Genomic DNA, 24876 nt, shown 5'->3' on the forward strand with positions numbered 1-24876 from the left:
TGGCCCTCTGCAAAATAGAGCTCGTAAGAAGTGACATTTTGGAAAAGGCAGACAATGTATATGTGAATAGTCTGCAAACAGAAAAATGCCGAGGGTGGAAAAAAAGAAAAACTTAAAATGTAGAGAAGTGAGAGCTCAGAGAAGAAGCACCAGCATTACCATTAGGCAGAGTGAGGCAGCCACGTCAGGCAGCTGATTTTGGGTGTCATAAAAGGGTAGCAAATTGATAGTTATTTTAATTTATTGTTATTGTATTTTTACTGCCAGGGATAGGGATAGGCTCTTATGGAATTTTCTGCCTCAGGTGCCAAAATAACTTGGCTAGGCTTGGGTAATATGTACCTTGATGAGACGGGAGGAAGAGGTGTGCCATTTCCTGCTCCACCTGACGCAGCAAAATATCTTGAGCTGCCCCTGGGAAGAGGTTCGGTCAGAATCAAGCTGAGCACACCCTGCTTACAGCTGTGTCCACCACGATTCTGCTTACAATACTTCAAGCAAGTATTTGCGGTGAGTCAGCTAGTGTTGGATCTCAGGGTCAAAGTCCAGGGCCCTGCAGCCAAGGGGGCCCCCAAATGTCCACCAAATGTCCAGTGGTGGCATCAGCATCTGGACCAGCATGGGCTTGCTGGGCCTCACCAGGGCTGACCCTGGTCACTCACCACAGCATCCTTTCTTCTTAGTTTAAAAAGGGGGTGGACATCCATGGATGCCCATAGTTACAGAGGTTCATCTTATTACTTTAAAGGTATAGTATCCTTTTCTACAACAACGTGGCACTTATTCCCCAAAGCCAGGGCAGCAGAAGCAAACTCCCTTTTATCCCTATAGTCATGATGATGCCAGGATTTAAATGAGTTTTAAATATGGAACTGCACATGCTCAGAGTATTGATTTATTTTTTTAAAGCAACAACTTGTGATTAGCATACAGGGCGTGTTGCTGTTGATTATGAAGTTTTGGTTTTTTGCTCCATCGTATCAGGCATATGGAAGCAATTTTAATGCATGGAATGGTGGTAGTGGTGTGTGTATAGAGAACAGAAATGTTTGTTGTGTGCTACACAACTGAAATAATACACACAGTCATCCAAAAGGGGCATAAGGTCACTAAGTCCAGGGTCTAAAATTACCTAGCTGCACCACTGCTTGCCTATGCAAGTATAATATTTCCGTGTTGTCTGTGGTTCAAGTGCATACTCCGGCTTCCATGACCCAATAGGTTCTGCTCCCAGGTCAGCACTTGGTTGACACAGGCAGGATGATAAACAACTTCCTTTTTTATTAACAACAAGGCATGGAACATAACTGCACCAAGTCCAAGAGGTCACCAGCATGGTTCACAAGCAGTGTCACAGCAGCTACTAGAGAAAAGAAGGCTTCCTTCAGAAAATGGAAGTCTTCACCAAATGAGGAGAACAAAAGGGAGCACAAACATGCACAAAGGAGATGCAAGCAGACAATAAGAAATACAAAAAAGCACTTTGTTTATCACTAACAACATTAAGGCCAACAATAAAGAATTCTTTAAATATATTAGAATGAGGAAAATAGCTAGGGAGGCAGCTGGACAGCTGCATGACAACGGAGTTAAATAACTACTAAAGGAGAATAAGGAGACTGCAGAGAAGCTGAATGAATTCTTTTCCTCTGTCTTCACTGCAGAAGATATAGGGCAGCCTGAACTGATGTTTTCAGGAAGAGAGTCTGAGGAACTGAGGGAAATAGTGGTGACAAAAGATGATGTTCTCAATCTTACTGGAAAACTGAAAGCTAGTAAATTACTGGGCCCAGGTGGTATCCATCCTAGAATTCTTAAGGAACTCCAATGTGAAATTGCTGATCTTCTAACAAAAAAATGAAACATGTCCCTAAGATCAGCCTCTGTACTAGAGGACTGGAGAATGGCCAATGTAACACCAATTTTTAAAAAGGGATCCAGGAGGAATCCAGGAAATTAAGAGACACTTAGCTAAATGTCTGTTAGGGTAAATTGGTTGAAAGCATTATTAAAGATAAAATTAGCAAGCATATAGAAGGACAAGCCCTGATGAAAAAGAAACAACACGGCTTCTGCAAAGGTAAGTCATGTCTCACTACACTTTTAGAGTTCTTTGAGAGTGTCAATATACATGTGGGCAGGGGTGATCCAGTTAGACATTGTTTATCTGGACCTCCAAAAGGCTTTTGACCAAGTGCCTCACAAAAGACTCCTGAGCAAAATTAGCAGTCATGGTAAAAGAGGAGAAGTCCTGTGATGGATCAGAAACTGGTTAAAGAACAGAAAGCAGAGGGTAGGAATAAATGGTAAATTCTCCCAGTGGCGGGAAGTAAACAGTGAGGTCCCACAGACATCTGTATTGGGCCCAGTGCATTTCAACTTGTTCATAAATGATCTCAAATTAGGAGTGAGCAATGAAGATACCACATTTGCTGATGACACCAATTTATTTAGGGCGGTTAAAACAAAAAGGGATTGTGAAGAGCTCCAAAAGGATCTCTCCAGACTGGGAGAATGGGCATCTAAATGGCAAATGCGGTTCAATGTAAGCAAGTGTAAAGTGAGCTGATCAAGAAAGGGATCTTGGGGTTGTGGTGGACAGCTCCATGAAGATCTCAACTCAACATGTAGCTGCTGTGAAAAAGGGAAATTCCATGTTAGGCATAGTATACTGGTAACTACACCTAAAAGAGGATATTGTAGAGCTGGAAAAAGTGCAGAAAAGGGCAACTAAAATGATTAAGGGGCTGGAACAACTTTTGTATAAGGTTGTATAAAGTTACAACCTCTGGGACTGTTTAGCTTAGAGAAAAGGTGAGTGAGGGGAAACATGACTGAGGTGTGTAGAATTATGCATTAAGTGGAGAAAGTGGATAGGGAGACATTTTTCTCCCTCTCTCAAAATACTAGAACCCAGGGTCATCCCATGAAGCTGATTGGCGGGAGATTCAGGGCAATTAAAAGGAAGTACTTCTTCACACAGCACATAGTGATACTATGGAACTCACTACCACAGGATATAGTGATGGCCACCAATTTGGATGGCTTTAAAAGGGGGTTGGACAAATTCCCCGAGGATAAGGCTATTGATGGCTACTAGTCCTGATGGTTACATGCTACCCCCAGTAGAGGCAATATGCCTGTGTACACTAGTTGCTGGGGAACATGAGTGGGAGGGTGCTAGAGCCAGGGCCTGCAGGAGAGGCCACCACCGGGGAAGAGGCGGGCCTGCTGCTGCTGGGCCTGCTGTTGCTGGGCCTGCTGCTGCTGCTGCTGCCGCCGCTGCTGCCACCACCACCAGGCCTTCCCTGGAGACTTCTGCCTGGCAGACCGCCAGTCCCTGCAGGACCAGGCCCCCAGGTACCGAGCCAGCTGTGCTGCTCCACCTGCCCTTCCTGGAGGGGCTACATAAGCTGGCTGGCTGAGGTGGCCTGGGAGAGCCAGGGCCTGCAGGAGAGGCCACCACCGGGGAAGAGGCGCGCCTGCTGCTCCCGGGCCTGCTGCTGCTGCTGCTGCTGCTGCTGCTGCTGCTGCTGCTGCTGCCGCCGCCGCCGCCGCCACCACCACCACCACCACCACCACCTGGCCTTCCCTGTGGACTCCGGCCTGGCATTATTTTTAAGGGGATTTTTAATTGTTGTGTGTGTGTGTTTTTCCTGGGGGATTTTGTTGCGTTTTTAGGGGTGGGTAGCCTGCCTGATATGCGGGAGCGAGGGGGCATGTGTCCACCTGATGGAGGCAGTGGGGGGAGTGTTGGGGGCCAGAAGATACCGAGGCTGGGCGGCAGGCACTGGCGGAGCGCTAGGGGAAGGCCATGCCAGGTAAGGGGAACAGGGGAGAGATGTGTAGTATCTGTCCCCTGCTCCGGGCCTGTCCAGAGCCAAAGGATGGCTGGGGGAGGCGTGACTCCATCTTCTGGCCTTCGTTTGCTGCTCTGCAATGCCAGGTCTGTTACCCAGAAAACCTCCCTCATCCATGACATGATCCTGGATGAGGGTGCAGACCTGGCATGTATTACGGAGACCTGGCTGGCCGAGGCTGCTGCTCCAACCCTTGCAGCCATGTGTCCAGCTGGATTTTCGTATGCACAGCAGCCGAGGGCTGGGGATCGGGGAGGGGGAGTGGCTGTTATCTACCGAGAGTCCTTGGTCTTCACCAGACCCCCTCTCTGGGAGACCAAGGTTGCTGAGTGCATGTACTGGAGGTTGGGCCCGAAGGACAGTCTGGGGATTCTGCTCGTGTACCATCCACCCCGCTGCACGACTGACTCCCTGGCCGAGGTGCTTGAGGTGGTCTCTGATGTGCGTGTGCAGTCCCCTAACTTACTGGTGCTGGGGGACTTCAACGTACATTCAGAGGCCATCCTCACAGGAGCACCTCGGGACTTCATGGAGACCATGGCCTCCTGGGAGCTGCACCATATTCTAACTGGGCCCACCCATGTAGCCGGTCATGCACTAGACCTTGTGTTTGTTTCTGGAGAAGTGGGGAGTGATCTGGAAGTCGGGGGTATATCCATCACCCCCTTGTCATTTATTTATTTATTTATTTATTTATTTATTTCTATACCGCCCAATAGCCGAAGTTCTCTGGGCGGTTCACAAAAACTAAAACCAAACAACACACAATAAAACAATTTAAAATATATAGAACATTAAAACCACAATATAACAATACAACCACAATAAAACCTAGCAGCAGTACAGGAGTTTAAAATACAGATTTAAAACAGCAAAGATAAAAATTTAGAAAGCTAAAATGCCTGGGAAAATAAAAAGGTCTTCACCTGGCGCCGAAAGGAGTACAATGTAGGCGCCAGGCGAACCTCACTAGGGAGCTCATTCCAGAGCTGGGGTGCCACAACAGAAAAAGCCCTCCTCCTAGTAGCCACCCGCCTCACTTCCTTTGGCAGGGGCTCACGGAGAAGGGCCGCTGATGATGATCTTAAGGTCCGGGCAGGCACATATGGGAGGAGGCGATCCTTCAGGTAACCTGGCCCCAAGCCGTTAAGGGCTTTGAATGTTAACACCAGCACTTTGAATCGGGCCCGGAAATGGTCATGGTCAGATCACTATCTGGTGACGTTGGACTTCTCGGTTCCACAACCCCTCCGCAGGGGTGGAGGACCCATTAAAATGGTCCGCCCCAGGCGTCTTATGGATCCAAATGGATTCCTGAACACGCTTGGGGATTCTCTGGGGCATGCCAACGGCCACTCGGTCGAGACCCTGGTGGGTGGCTGGAATGCCGCAATCACTGGGGCATTAGATCAGGTGGCTCCGAAACGCCCTCTCCCCCTGAACAGGGCTCGGACTGCACCATGGTTCAATCCACGGTTACGAGCTCTGAAACAGGAGGTGAGACGGCTAGAGCGCCCGTGGCGGAAGTCTCGCTCCAAAGACGATCAGACACGGGCTAGAGCTGTATCTTCAGCCTATCACGTGGCGGTGAAGGCGGCAAAAAAGGAATATTATGCTGCCTCCATCGCGTCTGCAGAGTGCTGTCCCAGGAGGCTGTTCCAAGTGGTCCGGAGCCTGGTCGGTCCTGTGGCTCCGGAACCACTGGAACATTCTAAGGCCTCCTGTGAGGCCTTGGCAAGGCACTTTGCAGATAAAATTGATCAGATTAGGTGTGTTACTCTGCACGCTGTGGATACAGTTAGTGAGCAAGAGGCGGCCTGTGGCAAACTGGTTTTGTGGGATCGGTTCCAGCTTCTTCCTCCTTATGAAGTGGACAAGGTGCTTTCATCGGTACGGCCGACCACCTGCTTACTTGATCCTTGCCCATCTTGGCTCATTATGAGCTGCAGAGAGAGACTGGGTGAGGGGATCAAGGCGGTGGTGAACGCCTCCCTTGAGGAGGGAGTGATGCCATCAGCCCTCAAGGAGGCAGTGATAAGACCGCTCTTAAAGAAGCCCTCCTTGGATCCTCACGTTTTGAACAACTTTCGCCCAGTCTCAAATCTGCCATTTTGGGGCAAGGTGATTGAGCGGGTGGTGGCGGTGCAGTTGAAGGCACACTTGGAAGAAACTGATTATCTAGACCCATTTCAGTCGGGCTTCAGGCCTGGGCATGGGACAGAAACGGCCTTGGTCGCCTTAGTAGATGATATGAGGAGGGCTCTGGATAGGGGTGAATGCTCCTTCCTTGTTCTCCTCGACCTCTCAGCGGCTTTCGATACCGTTGACCACGGTATCCTCCTGGACCGCCTGGAGGGGTTGGGCATTGGGGACACCGTATTGCAATGGTTCCGGTCCTTCCTCTCCGGCAGGTACCAGAGGGTAGCACTGGGAGAGGAGGTTTTGGACCCGTGGCCACTTACTTGTGGGGTGCCACAGGGTTCCATCCTCTCCCCGATGCTATTTAACATCTATGTGAAGCTGCTGGGGGCTATCATCAGGAGGTTTGGGGTGCAGTGTCATCAATATGCGGATGACACGCAGCTCTACCTCTCGTTTAAATCTTCACCAAGGTTGGCCGTAGAATCCCTGTCCAAATGTCTGGAGACGGTGAGTGGCTGGATGGGGAGGAATAGGCTGAAGCTGAACCCTGACAAGACCGAGGTACTTTTGGTGGGAGACAAGAGGAGGCTGGGGGATGTTGACCTGGTGTTGAATGGGGTACGGCTACCCTTGAAAGACCAGGTCTGCAGCCTGGGGGTCATTTTGGACTCCCAGCTGTCCATGGAGGCTCAGGTGTCAGCTGTGAGCCGGACAGCGCTGTACCAACTCCATCTGATACGGCGGCTGCGCCCCTTCCTTCCCGACCATCTGCTCCCATCGGTAGTACATGCCCTGGTCTCCTCTCATTTAGACTACTGTAATGCAGCTGGTCCCCTTCATGGATCACTGCCTTGTTGTGGCGAAGGGGCTTGCGTAACTCAGTGAAGCCATAAGCTATGCCGTGCAGGGCCACCCAAGACGGACAGGTCATGGCAGAGAGTTCTGACAAAATGTGGTCCACTGGAGAAGGAAATAGCAACCCACTCCAGTATTCTTGCCAAGAAAACCCCATGGAACGTATCACAAGGCTAAAAGAGATGACGCCGGAAGATGAGCCCCTCAGGTCGGAAGGTGTCCAGTATGCTACTGGGGAAGAGCAGAGGGTATTTCCAAGTAGCGCCAGAAAGAGTGAAGCGGCTGGGCCAAAGCCGAAAGGACACTCAGCTGTGGATGTGTCTGGTGGTGAAAAGAAAATCCGATGCTGTAAAGAACAATATTGTTTAGGAACCTGGAATGTCAGATCAATGAATCAAGGTAAGCTGGAGGTGGTCAAACATGAGATGGCAAGATTGAACATGGACATCTTAGGAATCAGCGAACTAAAATGGACAGGCATGGGCGAATTTAATTCAGGTGACCATCATATCTACTATTGTGGGCAAGAATCCCTTAGAAGAAATGGAGTAGCACTCATAGTCAACAAAAGGGTGGGAAAAGCAGTACTGGGGTACAATCTTAAAAATGATAGAATGATCTCAGTACGAATCCAAGGCAAACCATTCAACATCACAGTAATTCAAGTCTATGCCCCAACCACTGAGGCCGAAGAAGCTGAGGTTGATGGGTTCTATGAAGACCTACAACACCTTCTAGAACTAACACCAAAAAAAGATGTCCTCTTCATCATAGGGGATTGGAATGCTAAAGTAGGAAGTCAAGAAATCACTGGGATAACAGGCAGGCATGGCCTTGGTGTACAAAATGAAGCAGGACAAAAGCTAATAGAGTTTTGCCAAGAGAACATGCTGATCATAGCAAACACTCTTTTCCAACAGCACAAGGCGACTCTACACATGGACGTCACCAGATGGTCAATATCGAAATCAGATTGATTATGTCCTTTGCAGCCAAAGATGGAGAAGCTCCATACAGTCAGTAAAAACAAGACCTGGAGCTGACTGTGGCTCAGATCATGAGCTGCTTCTTGCAAAATTTCGGCTTAAATTGAAGAACGTCGGGAAAACCACTAAACCGTTCAGGTATGACCTAAATCATATCCCTGATGAATATACAGTGGAGGTGAGGAATAGATTTCAGGGATTAGACCTGATAGACAGAGTGCCTGAGGAACTATGGACGGAGGTCCGTAACATTGTTCAGGAGGCAGCAACTCAATCCATCCCAAAGAAAAAGAAATGCAAGAAAGCCAAGTGGCTGTCTGATGAGGCTTTACAAGTAGCTCACGAAAGAAGGGAAGCAAAAAGCAAGGGAGAAAGGGGAAGATATACCCAACTGAATGCAGAGTTCCAGAGAATAGCAAGGAGCGACAAGAAGGCCTTCTTAAATGAACAATGCAAAGAAATCGAGGATTTCGACTAGAGATCTCTTCAAGAAAATTGGAGATCTCAAGGGAACGTTTTGTGCAAAGACGGGCATGATAAAGGACAAAGAAGGCAGGGACCTAACAGAAGCAGATGAGATTAAGAAGAGGTGGCAAGAATACACAGAAGAACTATACAGGAAAGATCTGAATGTCCCTGATAGCCATGATAGTGCGGTCACTGAACTTGAGCCGGACATCCTAGAGAGTGAAGTCAAGTGGGCCTTAGGAAGCATTAGTAACAACAAAGCTAGCGGAGATGACAGTATTCCAGCCAAGCTATTTAAAATCCTAAAAGATGATGCTGTTAAAGTGCTGCATTCAATATGCCAATAAATCTGGAACACTCAACAGTGGCCACAAGACTGGAAAAGGTCAGTTTACATTCCAATTCCAAAGAAGGGCAACGCCAAAGAGTGTTCAAACTACCGCATCATTGCGCTCATTTCACATGCCAGCGAGGTGATGCTCAAAATCCTACAAGCTAGGCTTCAGCAGTATGCAAACCGAGAACTACCGGAAGTACAAGCTGGGTTTAGAAGAGGCAGAGGAACTAGAGATCAAATCGCCAACATTCGCTGCATCATGGAGAAAGCAAGAGAATTCCAGAAAAATGTCTATTTCTGCTTCATTGACTACGCTAAAGCCTTTGATTGTGTGGATCACAACAAACTGTGGCAAATTCTTAAAGTGATGGGAGTACCAGACCACCTTACCTGTCTCCTGAGAAACCTGTACGAGGGTCAAGAAGCAACAGTAAGAACCAGACATGGAACAACCGATTGGTTCAAAATTGGGAAAGGAGTACGACAAGGCTGCATATTGTCACCCTGCTTATTTAACTTATATGCAGAGTACATCATGAGAAATGCCGGGTTGGATGAATCAGAGGTCGGAATTAAGATTGCTGGGAGAATTATCAACAACCTCCGATATGCAGATGATACCACCCTAATGGCAGAAAGCGAAGAGGATCTCAAGAGCCTCTTGTTGAGGGTGAAAGAGGAGAGTGCAAAAGCTGGTTTGAAACTCAACATTAAAAAAACGAAGATCATGGCATCTGGCCCCATCACTTCCTGGCATATAGAAGGGGAAGAAATGGAAGCAGTGACAGATTTTACTTTCTTGGGCTCCAAGATCACCGCAGACGGTGACTGTAGCCATGAAATTAAAAGACGCTTGCTCCTTGGGAGGAAAGCTATGGCAAACATAGACAGCATAATAAGAAGCAGAGACATCACCTTGCCGACAAAGGTCCGTATAATCAAAGCTATGGTTTTCCCAGTAGTAATGTATGGCTGTGAGAGCTGGACTATAAGGAAGGCTGAGCGCCGAAGAATTGATGCTTTCGAACTGTGGTGCTGGAGAAGACTCTTACGAGTCCCCTGGACTGCAAGGAGGTCAAATCAGTCCATCCTAAAGGAAATCAACCCTGACTGCTCATTGGAAGGACAGATACTGAAGCTGAAGCTGAAATATTTTGGCCACCTAATGCGAAGAGAAAACTCCCTGGAAAAGACCCTGATGCTGGGAAAGACTGAAGGCAAAAGGAGAAGGGGACGGCAGAGGATGAGATGGCTAGATAGCATCACGGATGCAATGAATATGAACTTGAGCACGCTCCGGGAGAGAGCGCAGGACAGGAAGGGCTGGCGTGCTATGGTCCATGGGGTCACGAAGAGTCGGACACGACTGAACGACTGAACAACAACAACAACAATGCAGCTGGTACAGAACGTGGCGGCTCGCCTGATTAAAGGCAGCCGCCGGCGAGATCACATCACTCCAGTGCTGAAGGAGTTGCACTGGTTACCAGTTGTTTTCCGGGCCAAATTCAAGGTGTTGGTTTTGACCTTTAAAACTCTATATGGTTCCGGCCCAGCCTATCTTAAGGAGCGCCTCCAGCAGCACCAGACAGGCCGCTTAACAAGATCAGCCTCGGATGGCCTTCTCTCTGTCCCATCAGCCAGGACAGCTAGACTGGTGGGGACGAGGGAGAGGGCCTTTTCTGTGGTGGCCCCCACTCTGTGGAACTCCCTCCCTAGGGAACTCCGTCATGCCCCCTCTTTAATGAGCTTCCGTCGTGCATTAAAAACGTTGTTGTTCAGGCAGGCATTTGGGGTGGGTTAGGGTATTTTAGAAAATGTTTTTATTGTAGAATTTTATTGTTTTAAACTGTTTTTATTGTATGTTGTACATCACCCAGAGTGGCTGGGTGACCAGCCAGATGGGCGATTAATAAATTAATAATAAAAATTGCACTCATGTCCTACTTGTGGGTTTCCACAGGCAGCTGGTTGGCCACTGTGAACAGAATGCTGGACTAGATGGACCTTTGGTCTGATTCAGTATGGCCCTTCTTAAGTTTTTAACAGTCTCGGAGCAAAGCAAAGCAGCTTATGCAGATTTCCACGTGCTCCAATGTACAGAGAGAAGGAAGAAAACCAGAGCCACATCCAGTGGGACTGAATCAAACCAGACAAGTGTCAGAGGGGAAACCAGACTGTACCTTTACAGACCCCTTAAGATACATTCACTATACCAGTGTGCACAGTGTGCTTGAATTCGCACTACACCCCTGGCGTGTATTGAAATCCAGTAGTGTCTAATGCAAACCTTTTATTGGTTGAGGAAACCTGTTTTTATCCTTGTGCAAGTGTCAAAGCCAATACTTTCATTCTGTTTGCACAGGTTGTTGTACAAGCTATTTAACAAGCTATTGTACAACACAGTGAGTAACCCATTGTGCAAGCGCTAGCACATCCACTAGGATACATGAGAATTTCAATTTTGCTCAGAAAACATGCAAGTATGCCCTGTTTGAAGCCCTGAATGCAAGCGTGAATGCAAGCGCAAGGATGTGTCTGCCAAAAATGTTCACAAATCACCAAACATATGCTCGCATTCAATTTGCACAACTTTCCTAGTTTGATTGTGTGCGATTTTCCTAATTTCCATGTAAATTTCTCCAGAAATTTCTCGAGAAGTCTATGGAGGAAAGTTGTGCAAATAAGGCTATTTGTGCAAATGTTGGGAAATTTGTGCAACTGTCATGTTCAATAGCTGCTCGATTTGTGTAATTTTCCCCTTTGTGCAGCACGAGCAGCAATCACAACTACGAACAGGAATTGGGCACCACCAGACAAGCAGCAAGACCACGTTCAGCGAATCCTAGCGATCTTGCACATCGCTTGTTCAACCATCCCTAACAAGCACTGTCAGAACTAGCACAGCTAGTGCAAGCAACACCTCTCCTAATGAAGTCATTGAGTTGTGCAGTGCCTTGTGTAACAACTTGCAGAACAGCTTGTGCAATGCCTTGTACAACAGCTTGCGCAATGCATTGTGCAATGCATTTTGAAACAACATGTGCAACAGCTTGTACAACACCTTGTGCCAGGATAAAAACAAGGTTTCTGCAAGTAGTAGAAGCCTTGAACTAGTGAAGTGATGCCATTGGATATAATCCAATAGGGCTTGCTTCCTAGTTAGTGTGTTCAGGCCATTAATGTGAAACATAGACTTGTTTCTGCTTGGGAAGATTGTAACATGCCAAACAGAACTCTCCAATTCCCAGAATCAATCTTCTGTGTTCTTTGCCAACCTTATTCTTTTTACTTTTCATTCCTGGAACCACCTTTGCGATGAGAGACCAGCATTGGTGGAAAATAGTTCCCCATATCTCATGTCTGGCTCCAAACAGTGCTGGGAATGGAGAAAACCTCCCACATGCTTCACTTGCTATTGCTCTCTTGGTGAGTAGAAGCGGCAGGGGGTCTGGGCTGTGGGCTGTGGGGGTGGGGAGACACCTTAGCCTGGCACACAATTACGTTGTAGGCAAAGCAATTGTTAAACAACTGCAGATAATAGAATCTGAATTGAACTAAAGACAAAACATAAAGGACAAGCTGTCTACTCCAAACATCTAAGAATATATTCCCAGCATATTAACATAAGAACAAGATATTGTTGTCATAAAATATTCATTGTTTAAATCTAGATGAAAGCCTAATCTGACATCTATCAGGTGTCCTGTTCCAGTTGTTAAATTCTGAGTTCCTCCTGTGGACTCTGGCATCCCAAGTGAATTCTTTCCAGCTGGTGACATGTGTTGGTGCATATAGATGCATTTAGAAACCTGGTTCACTTTTATCACTAACCCATGGTTTATTTAATCCATGGGTTATTGAATTCTGGATTGACCATGTGTTTTGTTAATGACGAACAACCCAGAAAGAGAACCCATGGTTTGTTGTTGGGTTGTGAACTCTAGGTTGTTTAAACCATGGGTTGTCGCCTCATGCAGACCCAGAACCATGAGTTGTTCATGGGTTGTGTTGCCAGGCTACAGAGGTGGTGGGCAAGAGTAGTAAACAAAAACAAAAACCAGCCACTCTACATGCCAGTACTACAGAGCTACAAAGGCATTTGGGATACAGAGTGGGAGCGGGTGAAGGAGGAGGGAAACAAACAACCCAGGGATTGAAAAAACAAATCCATTTATTTGATTGTCTGCCAGACAAAACCTGGATAGGGCAACAAACCATGGGTCAAATGAACCATGGGTTGGTGCTATGTGTGAACCAGATTGTAATGTGGACAGGCAGAGGCAAGCATGGACTGAAGTTAGTCATATTGTACTCAGAGGCTCGGATATACTGAAAGCATGTATCTTCTCCTTGAAATACATTCCGTGCAAATGCATTCTTTAGTAAAGTTCCTGAGTTCCTTCACCAAATTGAAATTTCTAGAGTTTTTTGACTCTAGAATCCATGACTCTTTTTATGGTTGCAGCTAGGGATGTCAGAGAATTTCTCCATGAATCTTGGGGAGGCCGAATGCCAGCGCATTCGGCCCCCCAAAATTGGTGGATAAATGGTCTCCCCCCCCCCCCCGGGGACGGGACTTACCTTGTGCGAATGTCCCTAGCAGCGGCAGCTCCGGCAGCGATTCAGCGGTGATTCGGCAGCGGCGACTGCGGCAGCCGGTCTTCTGACCGGCTGCCGCCACCACCATTTCCAAGTTAAAAAACAACAACAACAAACAAACATGATAGGCTACGTAAAGATTTACGTAGCCTATCACGGCTAGATTTTTAAAAAACACCGTGATAGGCTACGTAAATGTTTACGTAGCCTATCACGGCTGACTTTGGGGGAAAAAAAAGCACCTACGCAAATGGCGGCGCCCATGGGCGCCGCCATTTGCATTCCTTATTTTGGCACGTGTAGTCTACGTAAACATTTACATAGACTATGGCGAAAATAAGGGGAATGCTATTTGCGTTCCCCTTATTTTCGCCGTAGTCTACGTAAATGTTTACGTAGACTACACGTGCCAAAATAAGAAACGCAAATGGCGGCCATGGGCACCGCCATTTGCGTACGCGCTTTTTTTTTTCCAAAGTCAGCCGTGATAGTCTATGTAAACATTTACGTAGCCTATCACGGCTGACTGCAGGGATGCAAACGGCGGCGGCTACAGCCGCCACCATTTGTGTCCCGGCAGGAGAGGAGGTTTCGCGGCCGGAGGGACAGGGCGCCTCCTCCCTGGCCAGAATTTTAGGGGGGAGGGATGGGGCGCCTCCCCCCCAGCCAGAATTTCGGGGGGGAGGGACGGGGTGCCTCCCCCCCAGCCAGAATTTCGGGGGGAGGGACGGAGCGCCTCCCCCCCACCGCGAATCAAGCTTCGGGATCAGGTAAGTGACTTTCGTACATCCCTAGTTGCAGCTGAACAATGTCTCCGAATATTTCCAGTCATTTGAAATCACAGCTCTGTTCCTGAGCAGTAAATGACTGATTGCAAAATAAACAGATAAGAGGTTGCTGTAGATCACCTGGATTTTAAGTGAGAATGTAATGAAGTATCTAAAATCATCAGTTTCTTTGGTAGCATTTACTCAGAAAAGCAAGTGGACACCTGTGATAAAATAATGGAAGGATCAATACTCCATCAATTTTTTTCTGTGTCCTACCTAAGGATTGTAGGAGCTCAGTACCTGGTGCCATTCAATCCTCCCTGCAGCATGTGTAGACTGGAGGTTTAGCTCCCATCTCCTGTGTAAACAAGATGGAAGCTAAGCCCCCTATTTCCCCCTGAAGGGGTGGATCTCTCCATTCCATGCCACCAAGATCATGTGTTCTTTCCAGTGGAATTCAGCTAGTTTTTTGCTAAATGATCCTAGCGGCCTGCAGATATTAACTTCTCCAGGGAAGCAGAGTTCATGCATGCACTCCTTCTTCCACTGTCCTGTGCTTCCTGTTCCTCCCACATCCCATAATTTCTGAAACTGCCTCTCTGTTTTCATTCAAAAAAACAAAAGAAAGTTCTTAGCCTGCAGGGTTTAAATAGGAGAACTTGAAATGTGATTGCAGTAGGTTTGAGATGCTCAGAAACCAAGGTCTTTTGTTTTGTTTTTTAGAGCAGGCCAAATGTGTCATCTCATGAGTCGCAGATGCTGTTTGGGTTTACTGTTTTTATTTCTTCATGGTACATCTTTCTTCCGTGGAACTTGGATACTTATGTGGGGTTCCCAGGCAGCCTCCCTTCCACACAGTGTTCAGCCTTGGGTCTGCTTAGCTTTGGGATGGTGTCGCCGCTCTTGGCTATTAATAATTGCCCTTTAAAGATGACTTTTTATATCTTGCCTGACGCTTCCGAGCTAGGACATTTGAGGGATTGATTCCAAAAAAGTGTGCAAAGATTGCCTGCACTGCAGAAAACTCTCCTACGTTTCAGTGTAGGAGTAATGCTGACATAAGGAGGCAGTTCTCATAATGGTAACCAACCATCATGTGTGAAAAGGTAATTGTAAAGAAGGACTTGTGTGGGTCCCTGTTTAGGTTAATTGCATGAAGATATCTCATGATATCATATATCCACCAATAGCAGAAGCACTTGTTTATCTAGAAGTACATATGGGCACGCAATTAAAAAAAAAGTTATTTGCCGCCCAACAATGCAATATAACACTACAAAATAAGGACAAAAATGGTAATCATATCCAGTTTGGCAAATAACATTTTCACTCTCATTCTTCATACAGCTGCCTCCTACACCCCTAATTATTTTAAATCACACACCCCAGCAATCAGCGGAAATTCTTTAGAAAGAGAAAGATATGAGTAAGAAGCAAAAGAAACCTGGAACTCACAGGTTTATAAGCATCTGAACAGCACCAGTGACTAAAAAAAAATCATTATTAAGCAATTTGGCACGAATACATTTCCGATTTGGTAAAGAGTTTAAAACTGGGAAACTTTTTTTTTCTGTCAAGGGATCTTGTGCATGTTAAGGTGATGCAAAATAACTCCATCTACAAACTAGTCAGCTGCCTGATTAATTGAGAATCATTATGGAGTGGAGAAAAAAAATTGGCTTTGAGGAGGAAGACCAGGATTCAAGTCTGCATTTAGCCATAGAGCTCAATGCATTTGACATAGCTGGAAAATGGCCAGTGGCCTGAGAGCCTGCCTGCCCAATGCCTCACTCTGAGGGATCTTCAGAGAGGGGCATTGGATGGGTGGCTGCTCTAGAGAGCCATGTCGGCCTACTCTCCCACTGCAGTATTTGTCACAGTTGAAGAGTGGCTAACAGGGCTCTCTAGTGAAGGAAATGGGGGGGGGGCGCTCCTAGCTGGGGCGGGGGGAGACACAACCTGCCATCCATCCCAATCTGCCACCCAATGTAGGGAATTCACTCCGCCTAATGGAAGAGCCAGCCCTGTCGGTGAAAATTGTTCATGTGCCAGAAGCTTACAATGAGCCTCATTGAGTTCCACCTCTGTAGCACATATTAGAGTAATAATAGCTGACTGCTTTCTTTTGTAGGATGGCAAAGGCCTTGTGGGGCTGGCCTCAGGGGTCATCAGAAACCCCTAAGTGCCAACTCTGACTAAGTCTTTGTTACGATTCATATTTTTTAGGGCTGTGCAATGCTTTGGCCCGAAGCTCGAGCTCCGAATCGAACTGGGGCATTTCTGGCAGCTTTGGGCTGCCTCCGAGGTGAGGCGGAAGGGTCATGAAGTGGCCCAAAGTCCTTTGGCATGATCTGGAAGCCCAGCCACCACCCAGCCCCCAGCTCCTTACCTGGGTTCTATGGACTCATGCCAGCAGTCATCTTGTTCGGGGGGGAGCCATTTTTAAAATGACGACTTCCTATATTTCCAGAAATACAGGGAGCACCATTTTTAATCCATTTTTCTTGTGAATTTTAACACACACATACCCCAATAACAAAACCAGAAAAATTAAAAATATAACTACATATTCTAAAATCCTCAGTTTCAAATATTACAATATTCTAGGGGGGACAAAAAGAGAGAAAGAATAAGTTACACATAAACTTCAGTAAAAGCAGACCATACATCCAAATATAAGTCCATTTGCAAGTGATGCCTATATACCACTCTTTCAACTGTTGCTAGCGTTGCTAAATCTTCAATCCATTATTATAGGTGGTAAGCTTTTATCTCATGGATCACTGCCTTGTTGTGGCGAAGGGGCTTGCGTAACTCAGTGAAGCCATAAGCTATGCCATGCAGGGCCACCCAAGATGGACAGGTCATGGCAGAGAGTTCTGACAAAATGTGGTCCACTGGAGAAGGAAATGGCAAGCCACTCCAGTATTCTTGCCAAGAAAACCCCATGGAACGTATCACAAGGCTAAAAGATATGACGCTGGAAGATGAGCCCCTCAGGTCGGAAGATGTCCAATATATTACTGGGGAAGAGCAGAGAGTATTTCCAAGTAGCGCCAGAAAGAGTGAAGCGGCTGGGCCAAAGCCAAAAGGACACTCAGCTGTGGATGTGTCTGGTGGTGAAAAGAAAATCCAATGCTGTAAAGAACAATATTGTTTAGGAACCTGGAATGTAAGATCAATGAATCAAGGTAAGCTGGAGGTGGTCAAACATGAGATGGCAAGATTGAACATCGACATCTTGGGAATCAGCGAACTAAAATGGACAAGCATGGGCGAATTTAATTCAGGTGACCATCATATCTACTACTGTGGGCAAGAATCCCTTAGAAGAAATGGAGTAGCACTCATAGTCAACAAAAGGGTGGGAAAAGCAGTACTGGGGTACAATCTCAAAAACGATTTCAGTACGAATCCAAGGCAAAGCATTCAACATCACAGTAATTCAAGTCTATGCCCCAACCACTGAGGCCGAAGAAGCTGAGGTTGATGGGTTCTATGAAGACCTACAACACCTTCTAGAACTAACACCAAAAAAAGATGTCCTCTTCATCATAGGGGATTGGAATGCTAAAGTAGGAAGTCAAGAAATCACCGGGATAACAGGCAAGCATGGCCTTGGTGTACAAAATGAAGCAGGACAAAGGCTAATAGACTTTTGCCAAGAGAACACGCTGATCATAGCAAACACGCTTTTCCAACAGCACAAGAGGCAACTCTACACATGGACATCACCAGATGGTCAATATTGAAATCAGATCGATTATGTCCTTTGCAGCCAAATATGGAGAAGCTCTATGCAGTCAGTAAAAACAAGACCTGGAGCTGACCGTGGTTCAGAGCATGAGCTGCTTCTTGTAAAATTTCAGCTTAAATTGAAGAACATAGGGAAAACCACTAAACCATTCAGGTATGACCTAAATCATATCCCTGATGAATATACAGTGGAGGTGAGGAATAGATTTAAAGGATTAGACCTGATAGACAGAGTGCCTGAGGAACTATGGACGGAGGTCCGTAACATTGTTCAGGAGGCAGCAACTCAATCCATCCCAAAGAAAAAGAAATGCAAGACAGCCAAGTGGCTGTCTGATGAGGCTTTACAAGTCGCTGAGGAAAGAAGGGAAGTGAAAAGCAAGGGAGAAAGGGGAAGATATATCCAACTGAATGCAGAGTTCCAGAGAATAGCAAGGAGAGACAAGAAGGCCTTCTTCAATGAACAATGCAAAGAAATCGAGGAAAACAACAGAATGGGAAAGACTAGAGATCTCTTCAAGAAAATCAGAGATCTCAAGGGAACATTTTGTGCAAAGACGGGCATGATAAAGGACAGAGAAGGCAGGGACCTAACAGAAGCAGATGAGATTAAGAAGAGGTGGAAAGAATACACAGAAGAACTATACAGGAAAGATCTGAATGTCCCTGATAGCCATGATAGTGCTGTCACTGAACTTGAGCCGGACAACCTAGAGAGTGAAGTCAAGTGGGCCTTAGGAAGCATTACTAACAACCAAGGTAGGGGAGATGACAGTATTCCAGCTAAGCTATTTAAAATCCTAAAAGATGATGCTGTTAAAGTGGTGCACTCAATATGCCAACACATTTGGAACACTCAACAGTGGCCACAAGACTGGAAAAGGTCAGTTTACATTCCAATTCCAAAGAAGGGCAATGCCAAAGAGTGTTCAAACTACTGCACAATTGCGCTCATTTCACATGCCAGCAAGGTTATGCTCAAAATCCTACAAGCTAGGCTTCAGCAGTATGCGAACCGAGAACTACCAGAAGTACAAGCTGGGTTTCGAAGAGGCAGAGGAACTAGAGATCAAATCGCCAACATTCGCTGCATCATGGAGAAAGCAAGAGAATTCCAGAAAAATGTCTATTTCTGTACTGACTACGCTAAAGCCTTTGATTGTGTGGATCACAACAAACTGTGGCAAATTCTTAAAGTGATGGGAGTACCAGACCACCTTACCTGTCTCCTGAGAAACCTGTACGAGGGTCAAGAAGCAACAGTAAGAACCAGACATGGAACAACCGATTGGTTCAAAATTGGGAAAGGAGTACGACAAGGCTGCATATTGTCACCCTGCTTATTTAACTTATATGCAGAGTACATCATGAGAAACGCCAAGGTGGATGAATCAGAGGTCGGAATTAAGATTGCTGGGAGAATTATCAACAACCTCAGATACGCAGATGATACCACCCTAATGGCAGAAAGCGAAGAGGATCTAAAGAGCCTCTTGTTGAGGGTGAAAGAGGAGAGTGCAAAAGCTGGTTTGAAACTCAACATTAAAAAAACGAAGATCATGGCATCTGGCCCCATCACTTCCTGGCATATAGAAGGGGAAGAAATGGAAGCAGTGACAGATTTTATTTTCTTGGGCTCCAAGATCACCACAGACGGTGACTGTACCCATGAAATTACAAGACGCTTGCTCCTTGGAAGGAAAGCTATGGCAAACCTAGACAGCATAGTAAGAAGCAGAGACATAACCTTGCCGACAAAGGTCCGTATAATCAAAGCTCTGGTTTTCCCAGTAGTAATGTATGGCTGTGAGAGCTGGACTATAAGGAAGGCTGAGCGCCAAAGAATTGATGCTTTCGAACTGTGGTGCTGGAGAAGACTCTTACGAGTCCCCTGGACTGCAAGGAGGTCAAATCAGTCCATCCTAAAGGAAATCAACCCTGACTACTTATTGGAAGGACAGATACTGAAGCTGAAGCTGAAATATTTTGGCCACCTAATGCGAAGAGAAAACTCTCTGGAAAAGACCCTGATGCTGGGAAAGATTGAAGGCAAAAGGAGAAGGGGACGGCAGAGGATGAGATGGCTAGATAGCATCATTGATGCTATAAATATGGACTTGAGCATGCTCCGGGAAAGAGCGCAGGACAGGAAGGCCTGGTGTGCTATGGTCCATGGGGTCACGAAGAGTCGGACACAACTGAATGACTGAACAACAACAACAACAACAAGATTTTATCCTTCCAGTATCGTACTATCAGTCTTTTAGCAACCAAAAGGGCGCGAAAGATCCATTTACACTGACCATATGTTATATTACAAAATGCAGGTAAGTAATTTAAGAGAACATTTACATCAGTAAATACTAAAGAGCTTCCCAACACAAAATTTATCCATACAACAACTTCCTCCCCAAAGTAGGCACCTATTGGGCATTTCCAAAACATATGAATAAGAGAAGCGTTAACTGCATTACACCTCCCACAATTAGCCAAGTTTGACAAACCTTTATTAAAGAGACATCCAAACCTGAAACAAAAGTTTTTCCTGAATAAGGCCTAACTGAAGATCCATAGAGAAATCCAATACAGATGCCGAAATGGCGGTACATTGATTAGACAAAATAGGACATTCCAATTCATTGTTCCATTCCTGCTGTAAACCACATGTATCATATTTATTCATTGATAATAAGTATTTGTAAACATGAATCGTAGGTTGATATATCTGGTCAGCTTCAATAAGTGTTTCCAATAGCAAAGGAGACACTGAGGCAGTAAAAGCAGCAGGACCGAATCAAGATACTAACAAATGTTTCAATTGGAAATACTTAAATACGTATTTAAAAATGTCAGTTGAGTTTTTTAAAGGTTTTTTTTTATAAGAAGCATATGAAATAATTCAGCCCCTTATAAAAGCTTTACTGGCCTCCCACTCAGTGGCACATGAACCTGCCATACCCTCATTAATATTAAAATACTCTGTTAGTTCAGCTAACATCTGGGTTTTAAACTTCTCATCATTGAGAAGAGAAACATTAACACATCAAAGGCCGGGGGCCCTAGAAGTGTCAGAAAATTGCAGTTCCAAACACACTGGGACATGATCTGACACTACCAGTTTGTCAATCTTGCAATCTTTAATTTGACATACTAAAGATGTATAGATCAAAAACAGTTTGATCTAAAGCCATTATGGTGAGTTGGTGAAATAAAACCAGTGAAATAAAAGTATACTCTCTGTCGGCAGGATGTAAAATTCTCCAAGCATCAATTAAACCACATTCCATCATATAAGCCTGGAGTGCCAGTCTCACAGCAGATTGGGTCTTAGAAGAAGGTGTATCTAATAAAGGATCTAAGACCTCGTTAAAGTCCCCACCCACAATCAAATAATCATAAGCAATATCAGTTTAGCAAAACAATCATGAAACTTAGCCAGAGAATCAATATTTGGCCCATATACATTGAGCATAGCAATTAATTTACCCATATACTTCCCTACCAGAATCAATCAATGCCCCTCAGTATCAAGAATCAGCTGTTGAACTAAAATAGAAAGTCGCTTATGAATTAAAATCGCAACCCCTTTACACCATGTTGAAGTATCTGTGACATAAACCACTCCAACCCAGTCCTTTTGCAACATTTGTCCATCTGCAGCCATCAAATGGGTTTCTTGTAAAAAAAAGCCATGTCAACATTAAGCTCTTTTAACTGAGAAAGAACTCTTTTCTGCTTGTTTACATTTCACAGCCCCTTATTGTTTCATGAAGTCATGTTAAGCATTGAAAAAGCAAATGCAAATTATTTGCTTCTCTGCCCGAACACATCTTTCCAGATTTACAACAAATAACTAAATTTGTATAACATAAGTGGTATGACAAATACATCCTTAGTTTACATTTAGAACTAACCATTTCAAACATCATCAGAATAGTTCTTATTGCACAGAAACTGAGAAAAAAAATTATTCAAAAATATAAACAACTAGCTGATATACCTGGTGTTGCCCAGGATGTAATTTTGTCATAGGTACTATTTGTTAGAAACACATTAAGGTAGGTTTACGCTTCTTGGAAAGGCTCTATAAGAAAGGTAAAAAGGAAAATTGAGGGGATTTTTTGTTTAGTTAGTACTTTTTTAAAAAAAATTATAAAGAGGACAGAACACAATTTTTGCTTATTGTTAGAAACTAATTCTGGAAGTTATAACTGTATGTGGGAAGAACATGGAGATTCTCGAGCAGCATGATGGGTGACATGATGGCGACGGCGCCAACAACTATGGACCTAAAGTTAAATATTAGGAAAGTAGAAGTTCACTGTAAGGCTTGTTTATAAATAACATTTGTTGTTTTTCCAATTGGAGCAAAGATATACAATTGATTTGGGGAACCCACTCTAGAACACGAAACATATAACTGCCCATGGGAGAAACATGGAGATGCCAAGTTGATACCAGTGCACTTGATTGACTGGCCCTGTGCCTTGTTTATCATGATACCGAATGCCAGGCTGACTGGGAACTGTTGGGACTTGAAACTGAATGGCATGTCTGTCGGAATGAGTGGAATGCAGGGGATGAACACATCTTCTCCTTTTCCCTTCCCCATCAACACTGTGGCCTCAATCACATTGGACAGCAATCTTTTAATGGACAGCCTTACGCCATTACACAGCCTAGGTGGGTCAACATTGCCAAGTAGCATGATGGGTGACCCAATTTTTATTCGAAGGTTATGTGGTGGGATTCCCGGGGGGTTGAGTGAGTTGAGGAATTCTGTTGGATAGTCATGACTGAGAGCGTGTACTTGTTAGTAAGGGTAAGTACAAACAAAGTAATAATGTAACCCAGCGACTCGTGTCATACGCTCTGGCAAGTGAGAATGTGAACTAAGAGCAGCAGCAACTCTAGGGCCCAAGTGGCAGGCTCAGTGGGCCCCCACAGTGTGATTACACCTAGGGCAGCTTCCCCTAATGCCGTCTTACAGACGGCCCTGCAGCCAGCCACAAACACACAAACCCAAAAATCTTCAATTCAGCTACACTTAAAACTCCGCTATTTTGCCTCTCATTTTGCAGTTCCCTTCTCAGTTCCCCACAGTTCACTCTTTTATGAATAAAGCCCTAACTCTCCACTCCACTGTGTCATCCCAGCCTCTCAGACAGGCGAGCACACACCGCACCACATTGCACATTAGTGTTAATCACACACTACTAACATACATCTGGCACTGAAAGGGGTAAAGATATTTAACACTAACTTGCTTCCTTGCTGGATATTGCAGGAATAGGGGAGAGAAACTAAATGCTCTCCACAGGCAGAAAAGAAACCACCAGCATTGCCAAGCAGCATGATGGGCGACCCAATTTTTATATGAAGGTGATGTGGTGGGATTCCCGGGGGGTTGAGTGAGTTGAGGAATTCTTTTGGATAGTCATGATTGAGAGCGTGTACTTGTTAGTAAGGGAAAGTATAAACAAAGTAATAATGTAACCCAGTGACTCCTGTCATACACTCTGGCAAGTGAGAATGTGAACTAAAAGCGGCAGCAACTCTAGGGCCCAAATGGCAGGCTCAGTGGCCCCTGCAGTGTGATTAGGCCCAAGTCAGCTCCCCCTTATTCCCTGCATTACAGATGGCCCTGCAGCCAGCCACAAACACACAAACCCACACACAGTTTTTGACTTTTATATGTATAGATAATTGAAAATAAAAAAACCCAAAATAAAAACTGAATAATCCAATTTGTGTCCACATCTTTTATCTAATACCAAAAAAAGAAGTGCCAAAAAACCCCTAACAAAACAAAAAAATAAAACCTTGACCGAAACAAAAACAAAAAATAATATTTTTGCCTCCATTTGGACCGACGTGCAACTGCAGTACTCAGCTAGGCCTCTCCCACATACAGAATACATACACAGAGCAAAATGACAAACAAGCAAATTTAGGGAGCAATCCTATCGAGATCGATGGTCACCTCTGACCCTGGGGGCGACCGCCTATCCAATGCGTTTGCCGCTAGATAGCTGATTTTGACTGCCTAGCCACCGGAAGTGAAAGCGGGGGTGGGCAAGGCCAGACAACGCCTAGGAAGCATCAGGAAGGCACGACTGCCCTCCCCATCCTGCCCCACCCCCAGGAACGCCTCATTTTCGCTGCTCCGTGCTTGTCTTACAAGAGCGGAGGGCGGGGCCGGTCTGTGCTGCCTACTAGGCAGCACGGGAGGGGTGGAGGTTGGTTCTCAGGGTACTGACCTAGAAGTGCGGGCTCCAAGGTCGGTTCCCTGGAACTGACCTATCTTATGGCTGTCTAGCTGCTGACTAACAGCCATAGGATTGCATCCCTAACCAGGAAGAAATAATAATGTTGATAATAAAAAAAAAGAATAAAACATGGGTATTTTAAGCAATATTTTATCTGGATGGGGAGATTATATATATGTATATGTATATGAATGCACGCATGCACGCACCCCCCCATACATAATCTTATTAAACTGTGTTTAATGTGATAGTTACATATAACCTATGTTTAATCAAAATATGTAAATAGACACACTCAGGAGAGAAATTATATATGTGTGGGTTATACATATGCCAAAAAAAAGGGTGGGGGGAGAATAGAAAAAGTGAGAAGGGGGGAAGAAAAGGAAGAAGCAATAGAATGCGATGCAATTAGGTTTGGCATATCGCCCAGACTTGATATCAGAAAACGCCAGAGCAAAACCAGAACAAGACATGAAAATACTGACTAGCACCCCACCCCAAAGGAGCTAAAGTCGAAATTCAGGGAGTTGAGGAAGACAGATCCTTTAAAAATTGATCCCCCCTCCCACAAGATGGCTGCTGGCATGTATCCAGAGGGGCTGTGAGGTGGCAGCAGCAGCAGCTCTCCTGGTAGGACTGGAGGCATGGGGGCTTCCCCAGCAGCAGCTCCTCTGGCAGTGGCTCCTCTGATGGTGGTGGGCCACCCCCACAGAACAAGGGCCCAGTAAGGAGCTGGGGGCTGGACAGCATGTTGGAGGGGTGAAGGGGGATTTGGATGTCCGAATCCCACTTTGGGTTCATAGGCTGAAGTGAGTCAGGGGGGCAAAT

General features: G+C 45.5%; 1 long non-coding RNA gene across 1 annotated transcript in view; it reads left to right on the plus strand.

Annotated features, from left to right (window-relative positions):
* The first annotated feature begins 432 nt into the window (after nucleotides 1-432).
* LOC146350818 (uncharacterized) overlaps nucleotides 433-24876 on the plus strand; it is a 55941-nt gene continuing 31497 nt past the window's right edge. The window contains exon 1 of the long non-coding RNA XR_014789413.1: nucleotides 433-510. This is a non-coding gene — a long non-coding RNA (uncharacterized LOC146350818). The remainder of the gene's footprint in view (nucleotides 511-24876) is intronic.

This window comes from Heloderma suspectum, chromosome 3 (assembly GCF_057233095.1).
Source record: "Heloderma suspectum isolate Gila_16-S chromosome 3, 16-S_ref, whole genome shotgun sequence".
NCBI lineage: Eukaryota > Metazoa > Chordata > Lepidosauria > Squamata > Helodermatidae > Heloderma > Heloderma suspectum.